The sequence below is a fragment of the Fukomys damarensis genome, unplaced genomic scaffold (assembly GCF_012274545.1).
Source record: "Fukomys damarensis isolate Sample0158 unplaced genomic scaffold, DMR_v1.0_HiC HiC_scaffold_26, whole genome shotgun sequence".
NCBI classification, from domain to species: domain Eukaryota; kingdom Metazoa; phylum Chordata; class Mammalia; order Rodentia; family Bathyergidae; genus Fukomys; species Fukomys damarensis.
This window is the reverse complement of record NW_022900938.1, coordinates 34323422-34336079: the sequence shown is the minus strand read 5'-3', so window position 1 is coordinate 34336079 and position 12658 is coordinate 34323422. Positions and strand designations below refer to the sequence as shown.

The window sequence follows — 12658 nt, the reverse complement described above, 5'->3', positions numbered from 1 at the left end:
CCCGCCGTTCGGTGGCGGAGTTTGTGACTGGGGCTGATTGTGCGTCTCACTTTACCGACGTGTGGGTGAGGGAAGGGGCTGGAGCCCTGATTTGGCTGGGGGCGGCCTCCCTTCGTCCGGCGTCCGGGGCGGGGGTGGGGGGTCCCTCCCTTGCCGGGAGTTTGAGGTGTCGCGAGTGAGGTAGTGAGCGCCCTGCTGACCTCCGGGGAGGCTTAGGGCTGGGCCCTTCCTGCCTCGAGTGAAGAGATTTGGTCAGCCCCTTACGTTCCCTGAAGATTTGCCACTTGATAGCCCCTGGTCCAGAATGTCATAGCACTTTTTGTGGTAAATTTCGTATTCGAATCGAAAAACGTTTAAAGATCGGACCTGTTGGCATACGAAGTAAAAATATGGAAGGAGCGAGTAGTAGAATATTCCCTCATTTTGGTGAAACTGCGTAGTGAAGATGAATGTGTAAACACACGTATTAAAACACAAGTATTTTTTTTCTTTCATACAGAAGTAAATGTAGGGAAAAATCTCTGCGAGCAGTAAATTCGTCACAACTGATGTCTAGTACTATTAGATAAGAGTAAATGTGCCAAGTAAAATTGTATTAATTGGGTTTTTTCTTCCGATTTTTGTACTTTTAAGGTACTCTCTTTTTGTTTATCCCATTGCTTTAAATCTTTCCGTTTCTTACTGTCATCTTTTTTACTATTTCTGCCCAGCACTAAGAGGTAAGGATTTAAGAATTTTTTTATTCAATCATCAAACAGTACCATTGATAAGGAGGTACGTAGCTAGTATAACCGCGTATATTTATGAGGTAACAAAAATTTGATTTGGGAATTAGGGTCAGTATTTTACAGTTGCTACACCATTCCATGAAACAATAGTTCATGAGGCAGTAATACTAGTCAAAGATATGGGTCGGAATGTTTTTTTTGTTTGCTTTTGAGATACTCTTGGTTTGTATTTGTAGTTCAGTCTGGCCTCAAACTTGAAAGGATCCTCCTGCCTCAGCCTCTTGAGTGCTGGGATTACAGCCCACAATTCCTGGCTTCGTTGTTGGTTTTGCTAGTTATTTAACCTGTAATCTCAGCAGTCAGGAGGCTGAGGCAGGAGGATCACACAAATTCAAGACCAACCTAGATTGCTTAGTTAAGGGACAGCCTAAACTACAAAGCTAGACCCTGTCTCCAAAAATAAATAAATAAATACATTTTTAAAAATTAGATGATGTAGTTGTGAAGCGGTCAACACTTCAGGAGACATACTTGAAGTGTGAATTTTTAGTGAAAAATAAACAAATAGAATTGGATGCTAAAGTCCAGTTTATATCCCAGCATTCTGGTTAGAAAAACCTTAAAAGTTGATTGCATGTTTTTTAAGAACTTTCTGCATCTCTTAATAGTGGTATGCATAGTCTTTGGTTCTTTGTAGTTTCATGATAGATGAGGTGTCTTTTTATCCAGCCCGTGGTCTTGCTAGTGCTAAACACCCATTCTACTGAGCTATGTAATTTACAGATAGCCTCAATCTTCAGTTAGGTGCCTTAAGAATTCTTACAAGTGAATTTTTTTCTACCACGTTGGCAAGAGGGCTTATTTTCCCAGCATAAAGCAGTCCCCACACACACCTGAAGTGTCATTCAAATTATTAACTTGGGAACAGTCATCTACGACATTCATGTTGCCAATTAGTCATCTCCATGTCCATTGCACACACCTCTTAGTGTGCTCAAGAGTTTCCCACATCTTAATGTTTTAGGAAAGTAATTTTGTAAAGTAAAATGTATCAAATTATGCAAGACATGTTTTGGTAATGTATAGTTGTCTACTACATTAGGGCTGCAGACAGGAATTCATGCATAAACAATTACTGTCATCGTCATTTTGCCATATAGTGGGAGCATAAATGAGTGCTTGATTTGGGAGGAAAATTTTACAAGAAGTAGTGCTTGAGTTAAGATGTGAAGGATGACTAGGACTTTGATAAAATTGCAAAGTCACCATACTATTTATTTTAGTAAGAAGTGACAGTGTGCTTCCCAGAGATGAATTGGAATGGAAGGTTAGAGCTTTACGTGTAAGATCTGTGCAGTGTTAGAAAGTTAGAACACCGTGCTGTGGGATAGAAAACTGTTCTATCCTTAAGCTTAATAAAAGTGATTTTTTAGATTCTTGGCTGGTACCTTTTGTTAATGCAGTTCTAGAAATTAAAAAAAATAGGAATGCACAAATGAAATTTAGTCTCACATCAAGCCTCATTTTAAGCAACATGTTAAACTTAACTAGTGGCCCTTTTAATAGTTAAATAACTGAATCAGCAGTGGATCACGTTAGAATGATTATAATTTAAATGAAAAAGATTTTGAGTTCTTGCTCAGATTACGTGAGTTCACTAAAGCAAATTCCCATTACAGTGAATTTAGCTAATTACAAACCATTACTTCTCAAAAACTATCTAAAATAAAGTACCTAATTGTAAGACTAACCCAAAGAAGGCCCGGGGGTGGGGGATAAAATTATAATTTGAGAGTTGGCTGCGGTGTCATTTTTCACTGCAGTTAATTTTTAGTTTTCAGCTCTGACATAGGCTTTAATGTGGTCAGAGCTGGTTTTTCCTGTTTGCAAATATATTTCTCTGTGACTACCGGTTAGACTAGATAAGTTGAACACTTGGTTTTCACTTACTGAATAAAGATTGAAATGTGACACCTACAGAATAAATTCATGAAGAGAACAGGTTATCTCAAAAGCGTTCTGCTGTGGACAACATCTTTTTCCCATGGAGATCTTAAGCACTCACTTGTGTAGTTTCTTTTTAAAGATTTAAGTAAAAGATTCAAGACATTTTTTAAAGGGCTCCTACAATGCATTCAAAATGCTTCCCTTATTTGACCACTTTTGGCTTCCGTGTTTCAGAGTTCACCAGGATCAATAAAACACTAGGATAATTTTCATTAGGGAAAAATATTTTCTCTAGAAACCATTTTTCTTTAAAGAAAGGGATATGAAAACTACAGGTAAATAATGGAATTGTGATTATTTCTGAAAGATTCTGGCAGTTGAAATACATTGATATTTTGTGTTAACTCTGGCCTTCATGCAGTAAATTTATCATATAACAATGTACTCTTGGTAATTCATTAACTGTAATTTCCCTTGATACTTAAGACAGAGTTTGAATCTGACCCAGTTAGAATCAGGTTTTTCATAGAGACTGAGAGCATAAAATAATGGTACGATAATAGGAAAGTAAGTTATGGTAAATCATGAACCTTTGCTCTATTGATGTGTAACAAACCACTTAAAACCTGGTGAATTAAAACTTCACTATTTTTTACAGTTCTCTGTACTTGTACCAACGTTTAGCTGGAGTATTTCCCAGATTGGGAAGAACAAGATGTCACTCACATGTCTGTTATTTGTGTTTCTTAACATCTAAGTCTTGCTCCATGTGATCTTTAATGACATTAGTTTCTCAGAACAGTATCACTATAGTGAAAATTGAGGCTATAAGACTTCTTAAAACCATTTCAAATTATAAAATGACCCTTACATTGTACTGAATTATAGTCACCGTCAGATTAATGTACATTCAAGAGGTGGGAAAATAAGACTGCTTCATCCTGGGCAGGCTGTCAACATTGCATTTCACAGGGATTTACATACTAAGATGGAGGGATTTGTAGCCCTATCTTATGATTTATGATTTCAGCCATTTGAAGAATGGACATTCTTAACTGGGCATAGTGGCACATGCCTATAATTCTGCCACTGAGGAAGCTCAGGAGGAGGAGCATGGTTCAAACCCAGCCTGTGCAATTTTGTGATTTAGCAAGAGCCTGTCTCACAAAATACAAAAAGGGCTAGAGATATAGTTCAGGTAGTTCAGTGCAAAATCCTCAATGCCAGTAGAAGAAAAGTTATAATTAAGATTACGTTAAGATAATATAGGTGAGGGCTGGGGATTTAGTTCAGTGGTTCCACTGCCCGCCTCACAAGGATGAGGTCCTGAATTTGATGCCCAGTTTCAAAAAAGAAAAAAGATAATATAGATGGTAAATTAGGCAAGATTGATTATTGTTTAAGATTATTGACTGGTACCTGGAACTTCATTTTTTCTACTTCTGTGTGTGTTTGAAAATTTTCCTAGAAAAAAATTCAAAACCAGCTAATTTAAAACTCCATTTTGTGAAGGGCTTTTAACCTTTTCACTTAGTCTTTGTTAAAATAGTACTTTATTTGAATTTACTTCTTTGCAGTGGGTAGATACTGAGGCTGTATGCCTGCAATTTACAAACAGAATTAGCCTCCTTAGTGCTTTTTAGGATTTTTTTTTTATAATTTACAGAAAATAATCTTTTGTAAATAACGTCTGAGTAAAGTAAGACAAGTACATTAAAGAATGTTTGGAAAGCTAAATATGAGGGGGGAAAAAACCCCAATATACCAGTAATGGTATCACCCAGAGATACAATAGGTGAATAAAATAGCTAATCCTTCCAGTTTTTGTTTTTATTGCAGTACTGAGCATTGAAGCCAGGGAATATTAAGCTATATCACCAGCGCTGTAAAAAATCTTTTTACTGTGTTCCAAATAATGAAAAACTTCATAGAGGTTTTCTTAAGCTGTGTATTTGAAATTCTTAGTGTTGATGATAATGCTTAACAGTAGCTACTGTTTGCTGAACACATAATGTGTATTACCAAAGCTCACAATATACTTGTGAGGTTGATTTTATCACCATTTTGTAAAGGGAAGGAAATTAAGCATTATTGAAATTAAGCCTAGCATCACTCAAGTAAGGGGCAGTTTTCAAAGCTTGCACTCTTTAACTGTCTTTCTCTCTCTTTTTAACAAATTGTTGGAAATTGGCTCATGTGCTAAAAATTAGGTGGTATTTAATTTCCCCCATTATGGGGAAAATAGGAAATAGTTTTATAAACGCATTAAATACATTATTGTTAACCTACAGGGAAGGACTATAGGTATTGAAAATATCATTAATGTGAACATGGGTCTTTTTAAACATATTATAAAGTCCAATACTCTTACACTTCTGATCAGTTCAGGCTCTCATTTTTTTAAAACCAACTCATCTTGGTGTGCTGCATTTTCACATTCTCCCAATTTCCTTGAAGATGAAAATAAAAAAAAATATTTGTTCTTCAGTGTTTTGAGTATCATGTCTCATGCCAGTTATTGGGGAGGTTTCAAGGCAACTAGATGAATTGAACTGCAAAGAATGGCAAGCCAATCCTGAGAAAGGGGTGAGACAAAGTTAACTCCTATAAAAGCTACTAAGACATAGGGCTGGGGATTTAGCTCAGTGGTTCTGCTGCCTGCCTCACAAGTACAAGGACCAGAGTTCGATCCCCGGCATCAAAAAAAACAAAACAAAACCAAAAAAAGCTACTAAAATAAAACATAAAAAATTTATGCAGTTCTTAAATTTATAAAGGCCAAAGATTTGTTGCTGTGACAGGGAGTTCTAAGTCAACTGAAGGATAGTCTTTTTCTTAGGCCTCCACTGCATGCTTACAAAAAAAAATGAAGGCAGGTAGAAAGTCTCCCTTTCTGAAAAATAATGTATGAAGGACCTGCCTACATTTAAAAGGAGAATCTGAAGAAATTAGTTTCTTGTCTTCTTCAAATGTATTTATTGAATCTGCCTTTTCCACTACTTTGGGCTCTCACTAATTTGTGTTGGAATTAGTGTTTCTCTTCCTATAAGTTGAACTCAATACCAATTTAGCATTGGGGGATTTGTTATTTTTTTAACTGACCTTGTTTCAAAATCTTTGGTTGCTCCTAGGCCCTTTAGCCTGTAACAGCAGTTTGTTTCACAAAAGTAGCAGACTTAATTGAGTCACTTTTAGTATTCCCCAAAAAGCAGCAAATTATATTTTAATCTATTAAAGGTGGACAAAACTTTAGCACTAATTGTTTAATCTTTGCTCTAATTGTTAAAAACATAATTTTTGAGGTCTAAAGCACTGGTGGTAGAGATTGTAAAAGTCTTTTCCTTATTAAAGTGATTCCTGAGCAGAGGACACATGGTATAATTTACTTTCTACATTTATTACTTTCAGAGCACTTGGGTTCCTTTCTCACCTTTTCTGCTTTGAATTACACTCATGTTATTTTCTATTTTTAATTTTTAAGCATACTTTAGCATCTTTATGCCTTCTCTTTTTGCAGTTTGATGTCAGAGATCAACTCAAATGTTACTCTTATGAAGACATTTTTCTTCTAGTACTGAGGACTGAACCTAAGGCCTTATGCATGCTAGGTGAGCAAGCTCTTTACTCCTGAGCCACACCCCCAGGCCAGCCTTCCTCATCTTGTTGGGATTTTTAACTGTTCTCATATTTTGAGTTTTGGGGTTTTGTTTTGTTTTTGGGGTAGTGGGAATTGAACTCTGGGTGCCCTAGACCTACAGTCCCACTCTTGCCCTGTGTGGTTTGTGTGTGTGAGTTACACTAACAATGCTGCCCCTGCCCCCTTGCCTTTCTCTGCTGGCCTTGAACTGGAGATCTTCCTGCCTCAGCATTGTGAGTAACCAGGATTACTGGTGTATGCCATCACGCCCAGATGATATGTTTTGATTTTTGGAGTATAATTTTCAGCCTAGTGTGAGTTATATAGGTGAGGATTGCTGATTATTCTAGTTGCTATTTGTTGCCCCACCACCACCACTGGGGATCAAACTCAAGACCTTGTGCTTTTGAGGCGACACAGTGCCACTGAACTAAATCCCTGGCCCTATTGGGCTTCTTGACTCATCAGTTTCAGCTAGAATTTCTTCAAATATTTTCTGTTCTAGCCTTCTATTTTAATTAAATGTACATTAGACTTTCTTATTCTTCCCTCTTAAATCCCCTCTTGTGTATTTAGCATTATATGTCTTTCTATGTTTCCTTTTGGAGTAACCCATTAATTTCCCCATTTACTTATATTAGAGCTGTCTCTTGGTCTGGTTTTGTTGACTGTTTATTTCTTGACAGTGGGTTGATTATTTTTTATTTGCATTTTTATAATTCTTATAAATTTCTTTTTCTTCTTTTTTGGTACTGAGAATTAAACTCAGGGCACCGTGCTTGCCAGGCAGGTGCTATGCTGTTGAGCTATATCCCTGGCCCAGTATTTTGATTAAATACCAAATGCTATAAATAAATTGAAATGTCTTAAAGACAAATTGTACTTCTGCCAGAATTTTAGTGTGATGGGTTTAGTATTTAATTTCAATCTAAACTTTATTGTTGCTTTATTTGCTTTTAACGAACTCCAGTGGTGGATTTCTTCCCACAGTTTAGTACTTAGTGTGAGACATAGAATGCTAGATAATTTCTTTTTAGAGTTTCCACCCTCAGCTTCTCTACAGCAGAGGGTTCTCTTAAAGGCTATTATACCTTGCTCAACAGTATATTGTACTTGGTGCTTATTTTATGCAAAGTCGTGGGGTGGGGTGGGGGATGTTTTTCATTTTACTGATCCTTGCAGGTTGGGATTTCTCACTATTTCTGCCCCTGCTCCCTGTTCATTCTAGACTCCATAGCAGTGGTGGCAAACCTATGGCACATGCGTTATTTTTTCTTTTAAGACCAAAGATGTTAATGTATGAGTTGTTTCTTCTAAACTAAAACCTCAATATTCAGGTTTAATTGCAGTGTTGGCACTTTGCGATGATTTAAGTGGGTTTGGGGTTGTAGTTTAGGCAGTCATCTCTAAAAGGTTTGCCATCTTCTGTAGCCTGCAGGCAAATTTTTTTCGATTGCCCCTCCCTCCTGTGGCAGCTCTGCTTTGTATTGTTGGAGGGTCTTGGGCATGTGGATTTTATAGCCCTTCCCCAAGAGCTACAGACTTGTATGAGCATAGAGTCCGTCCTCAAATTGGTTTTCTAACCTTTTCCTAATAACATCTTACCACCACTCTGTACCTTTGCTGCTTTAGAACATGTTGATTTTTTTTCCTCAGGTGATGATAATTCTTTTAGGCTTTTTCTTGAACTAAAAGAACATTCAAGGGAAGATTACTTCTACAGAATAGATGTAAAAGCTGTTTATCAATAGAAATTTATTTTATCTAAAGACCTCTTGGTATAGTGCTCAACAGGCCACCAAAAACATGAAATTGGTTTTTAAAGAGCTCTGCACAGTTTCTTAGGATGCTGAGCTGAATGAAATTACCTACCCCCCCGCAAAATAGTTAAAATTTTTAGTAGCTAAAGCAGGCTACAGGTTTGTAATTTGGACAGGCTATTTAAGTAGTAAAGATGATATCTATTTTCTCTTTTTTGTTTGCTTTCTCATGCACATGCCCTCCAAATGTTTGTTTTTTTAATATGTTTTTTACTCCTGTTGCTTATGATAGCCACTTCTTTTTTTTGATGGTACTGGGGAATGAATCCAGGGTCTTGCATATGCCAGGTAAGCAGTTTATCCACTTAGGTATGTAGCTCTGCCAGCCCCTACTGAGTTAAAAATTAGGTAAACTACCACTTAGATAGCAGCTCTCAAGAAATCTTAACTAAATCTTCATCTCAGAAGTTGAAAAGTTTAGTAAAGTAAAAAATATCAATTTTATTTAAATTTTTAGATTCTGTCATACTGAGGAACAAACAAAATCTCAAATATTGATTGTAAGATTTTTGTGGATTTGTGGTTTATATCTCCTTTATGAATTTGGAGCAAGTTCTGGAGAACAAAGTTGTCTCTTTAATCTGTCCGTGCCTGCCTTTTCTCAGTCTGTTGTAGATGTATAAATGAGGGGCATGATCACAGAATTCCAGTGGACCTATCATGCTTGAAACTTAAATGAGACTCAAAGAAAGTACAAATTTAAGTATGTTATGCAAACTGCATGTCATCATTAAGTACTGTAAGGCAAATTTAAAGGCAAAGCATGGCTACAGGCACATAACTCCTCTAATTAAGTTCAGGTTTCACAGTCAAGTCTGACTTCACACAAGTTCAAGGATAAAATAGCATAGAGTTTAGGATGTCACTAGCAGAGTTTTTAATGAACTGTGGGGCCCACAATTATGAACCAACACTAGTAATAAGTTTTTTCTCACCACCAAACACAAACCTGACTATCCAGTTCTAGAATCAAATCTGGGTTTAAAGAAACACTATACATTATTAGAAGAAACTCATCATTATGTTGAAAGATGTCTGTATTATCTTTGTGTTGTGTTCTTCCAAGTATTTGTAAAAAACATTGCATTTCAAGTACCTTTTGCCTGCTACAGTGTCTGTTATTACATATTTTCCTATATACTGTTTATAAATTGTTTTATCATATTTTTCTGTAGTTGTTCCCTGCTAGACTATAGCTTTTTAAGAGAACCATCTCAGTATATTTAGTGTGTCCTACACACCTCATCCCTTTGCTTAGTATTAACATTCCTACTAAACCCCAACACTCCTCACCCCAAAAGAAACTAAAATGAGTGGACTTTAAAAAATGCCTCGTAGAACATTGTGAAGTGGCCTCGTACAAGTGTTTCACTATATTTTTTTTGTGTTTTTGACCTATAACTTATGCAACCAAATTACATAAGTTTTCATCTAACACCTACATTGTCAAAATTCAATCAGTTTATGTAGAAGAGTTGCCAAAAATAGTTTATCCAGTATCAAATTATATTTCTCAAAGGACTCTGCCTCTTTGTCTTCTCCCAAAGGGTTTGTTGTAAGATTTCCTACTAGGTTAGTTTAATTTCTGCAAGTAAGAACTGTGTATAAATATAGTCAAAGTAAACTAGAAAAGGTATAATTAAAAAGCATCATTGTTAAAAGTAAACTATTAGATGTATAGTTTTCAAAAAGCATTTTGTTTCCTTGTTTTAAAAAACCCTCGTCACAAAATATTTTCTTGAGTATTTTCATAGTCTTGCTGCAGTGTACTTACTGTTTGTTAAATCATTCATGTTTTTTTTTTTCTTTTTTGGTGCCGGGAGTTAGTTCATCTATGGGTTTTTGAATGCCAGTGTTTAACCATGAATATTCTTTCTCCTAATGTATGTCTTATTTAAATTCACCTTTCATGAACAATTTTGTATGGACTTAACACATATGTACTTATAAAAAGCTGATGATAGAAAAGATTTTTAAGATAGGTGACCATGTGCTTTATCAGTCAAACCAGTTTACTTTAAAGATACTTTTAGTACTTATCCTGGGATAATGAACAGAAAGAGGTTAGTACTTTACAGGGCATAAACAGGGACTGTTCTGGGCAAATGGCAAAGTGTAGCCATCCTACTTGTAAGAAAAAACAAAAATTCTTTACCCTGTTCGTAATCCAACTGTCCACACTTTCTTTTCAACTATTTAGCTGTTTCTTGTAGATTTATTTATCTTGATGTTTGTAAATGATGTTTTTATACTGTTATTTCATGATTTTTCTATTACATGTATTTGTTACTCATCATTGTTCTTACTTCCCCTTCATGCCTCCATTCCACTACTTGTTTGTAACAAAATTGACTCAATTGTCTGTTAATATTATTATGGCCATGTAAATAAAGATTTCACCTAGATATACCTCCTTTCTTAAACAGTGTCTATATTTTCCTAAGTTAAAATTTCATTTTTAAGATTGCCTTTTCTGTGTATATAGCATGGTTTTCCCAATTGTACTATCCATATCTCTGCCACAAGCCAATGAATTGTTGTTTCCATATATGCTTTTTTTCCTCCTTAGAATTTTTTTTCTTTACTTTGGTCTTACTCCAGTCTGGATCACTTGCTTTCCATGCTTTACTATCTTCTGGAACTTGCCTTTGTCACTGCTTCCTGGGTTCTTTACCTGATTGTTTCATCCTGGTTACCTGGTTCTTTACCGGGTTGTTACACTTCCATCTTCATACAAAAATATTCTTCATTTAAGTTCCTATGGTTCTGAGTTCTTTTGTTTCTGTTTTCCTTACATATTTTGTGGTACTGTGTGTTCGATCCAGGACCTCACCCTTGATGCACTCTGGCACTGAGCTTTGCCCACAGCACCTTATTCTGAATTTGATTGATTATACATATCTAAAATGTATGCATATCCTATTCACCTTATCATTAATTGCTAGATTGGAATTGAAGGCCAAACACTTTCTCAGCACTGTAGGCATTGCCTTAGAGTTTAATATTGTTGTTAGGCAGTTCTGATTATTTTTCCTTTGTATGTGACCCATTTTTCTACTCTGGTAACTTATAGGATCTTCCCTTTATTTCTGGTTTCCTGAAATTTCCAGATGATTTATTATGCTGTAGAGTTGGTGATATTTTCTTGGATCTTGCTGTATACTCTTGACTCCTCTTACTGTGGAGCTATATATCTTTCAAGTCTAGAAAGGTTCCATTATGTCTGGTCATTTTCTTCTCATTAATAGTCATAACTGATAGTCCTCTGGGTTTTTCTCTTTTGTATCACATTTTCTACTTGTTCTGCTTTCTGGGAAGTTTCCTCAACTTTGAATCAATATGTTGGATTTATTTCAGTGTATCACATTTCTAAAAGTATATCACATTTTGAATTTACACAGGCTATTATACTACAATTCATTCTCAAGTGTCCTGTTATTTTATGAATGAATGTTTTCCCATTTCTTCTTTCTGTACCATTTTAAGGTTCCTTTTCTTCGTTTAACTTTGGTCTTTTATTGAGCCTTCCCTAAATACCTAGGCATTCTTGATGTTTTTCTGTTATAAATGCTAAAAAAGTTGATTAGAAACTTGGTAACTAATGGACTTGGCTATAGGATATGGTGGGTGAGTTACAAGCTAGTTTTTTAACTGAGAACGAGAAAAATCTCTTTTTTTAGTGGTAGGTGTTTTGTGATCCAAGAGATGAGAATCTCCTGACTACAGAAAAAGGAGTAGGAAAAAGAGTTTGGATCATAAAATTGAACATATAGATTTTCTTTTATTCCTTATGTTAACCCTTGCCTGAACCTCTGAAGCATTGATTATACATTTAGGGGTGGAGGCATTTCCTATGAGATCTTTTTTTTCAAGTGAATACTTTGTCTTTGAGGGAATAGAGCTGGGGAGAATATAGGGTTATGCGATTCCAAATATAATTTTAATTCAACAATTTTTTTTCAACTCAGTGCATCATTTTCCTCTGAATTTTTTATTGGGATAAAACCTAACATAAAATTTACCACCTTAAGTATATCTAAGTATGTAGATTATTGTTTTATTAAGTACATTAGTAATAGTTTATAGTAGTTACTACAACTGGTACATAACTCTTCATTGTGGCTTTTCATCTTGTAATACTGACACTTTAATCAGCAAGTCTCTACTAGACCCTGGCAACCACCATTCTCCTTTCTACCTCTGATTTTGACTACTATAAACCTTGAAAGTCTTTTTTTGTCACTTGTTTATTTCATTTAGTATTATGTCTTCAAGGTTGATCTATATAACAGTATATGTCAGAGTTCTTAAGGTTGGCTACATTTTGCTTGTCCTTTCATCTATTGTCAGAAACTAGGATTTTATTGTGAATAATACTGCTGTGAAAATGGGTATATGGATAGCTCCTTTAAGACCCTATTTTTCTTTTTGGTATATACCCAGATCCTATTCTTCCTTTAAATATATACCTAGAAGTACAATTACTGGAGCATATGATAATTCTGTATTTGATTTTCCATGGTAGC

General features: G+C 35.5%; 1 protein-coding gene across 4 annotated transcripts in view; it reads left to right on the top strand.

Moving 5' to 3' along the window:
- The window catches only part of Marchf7 (membrane associated ring-CH-type finger 7), a 41219-nt gene that overhangs the window by 839 nt on the left and 27722 nt on the right, over positions 1-12658 (top strand). Inside the window, exon 2 of one of the 4 annotated variants that reach the window (XM_010606810.3) lies at positions 6193-6283. The exons of the other annotated variants lie outside the window; for them this stretch is intronic. The gene's annotated coding sequence lies outside the window, so the exon portion shown is untranslated. The remainder of the gene's footprint in view (positions 1-6192; positions 6284-12658) is intronic. 4 annotated transcript variants of the gene reach the window in all.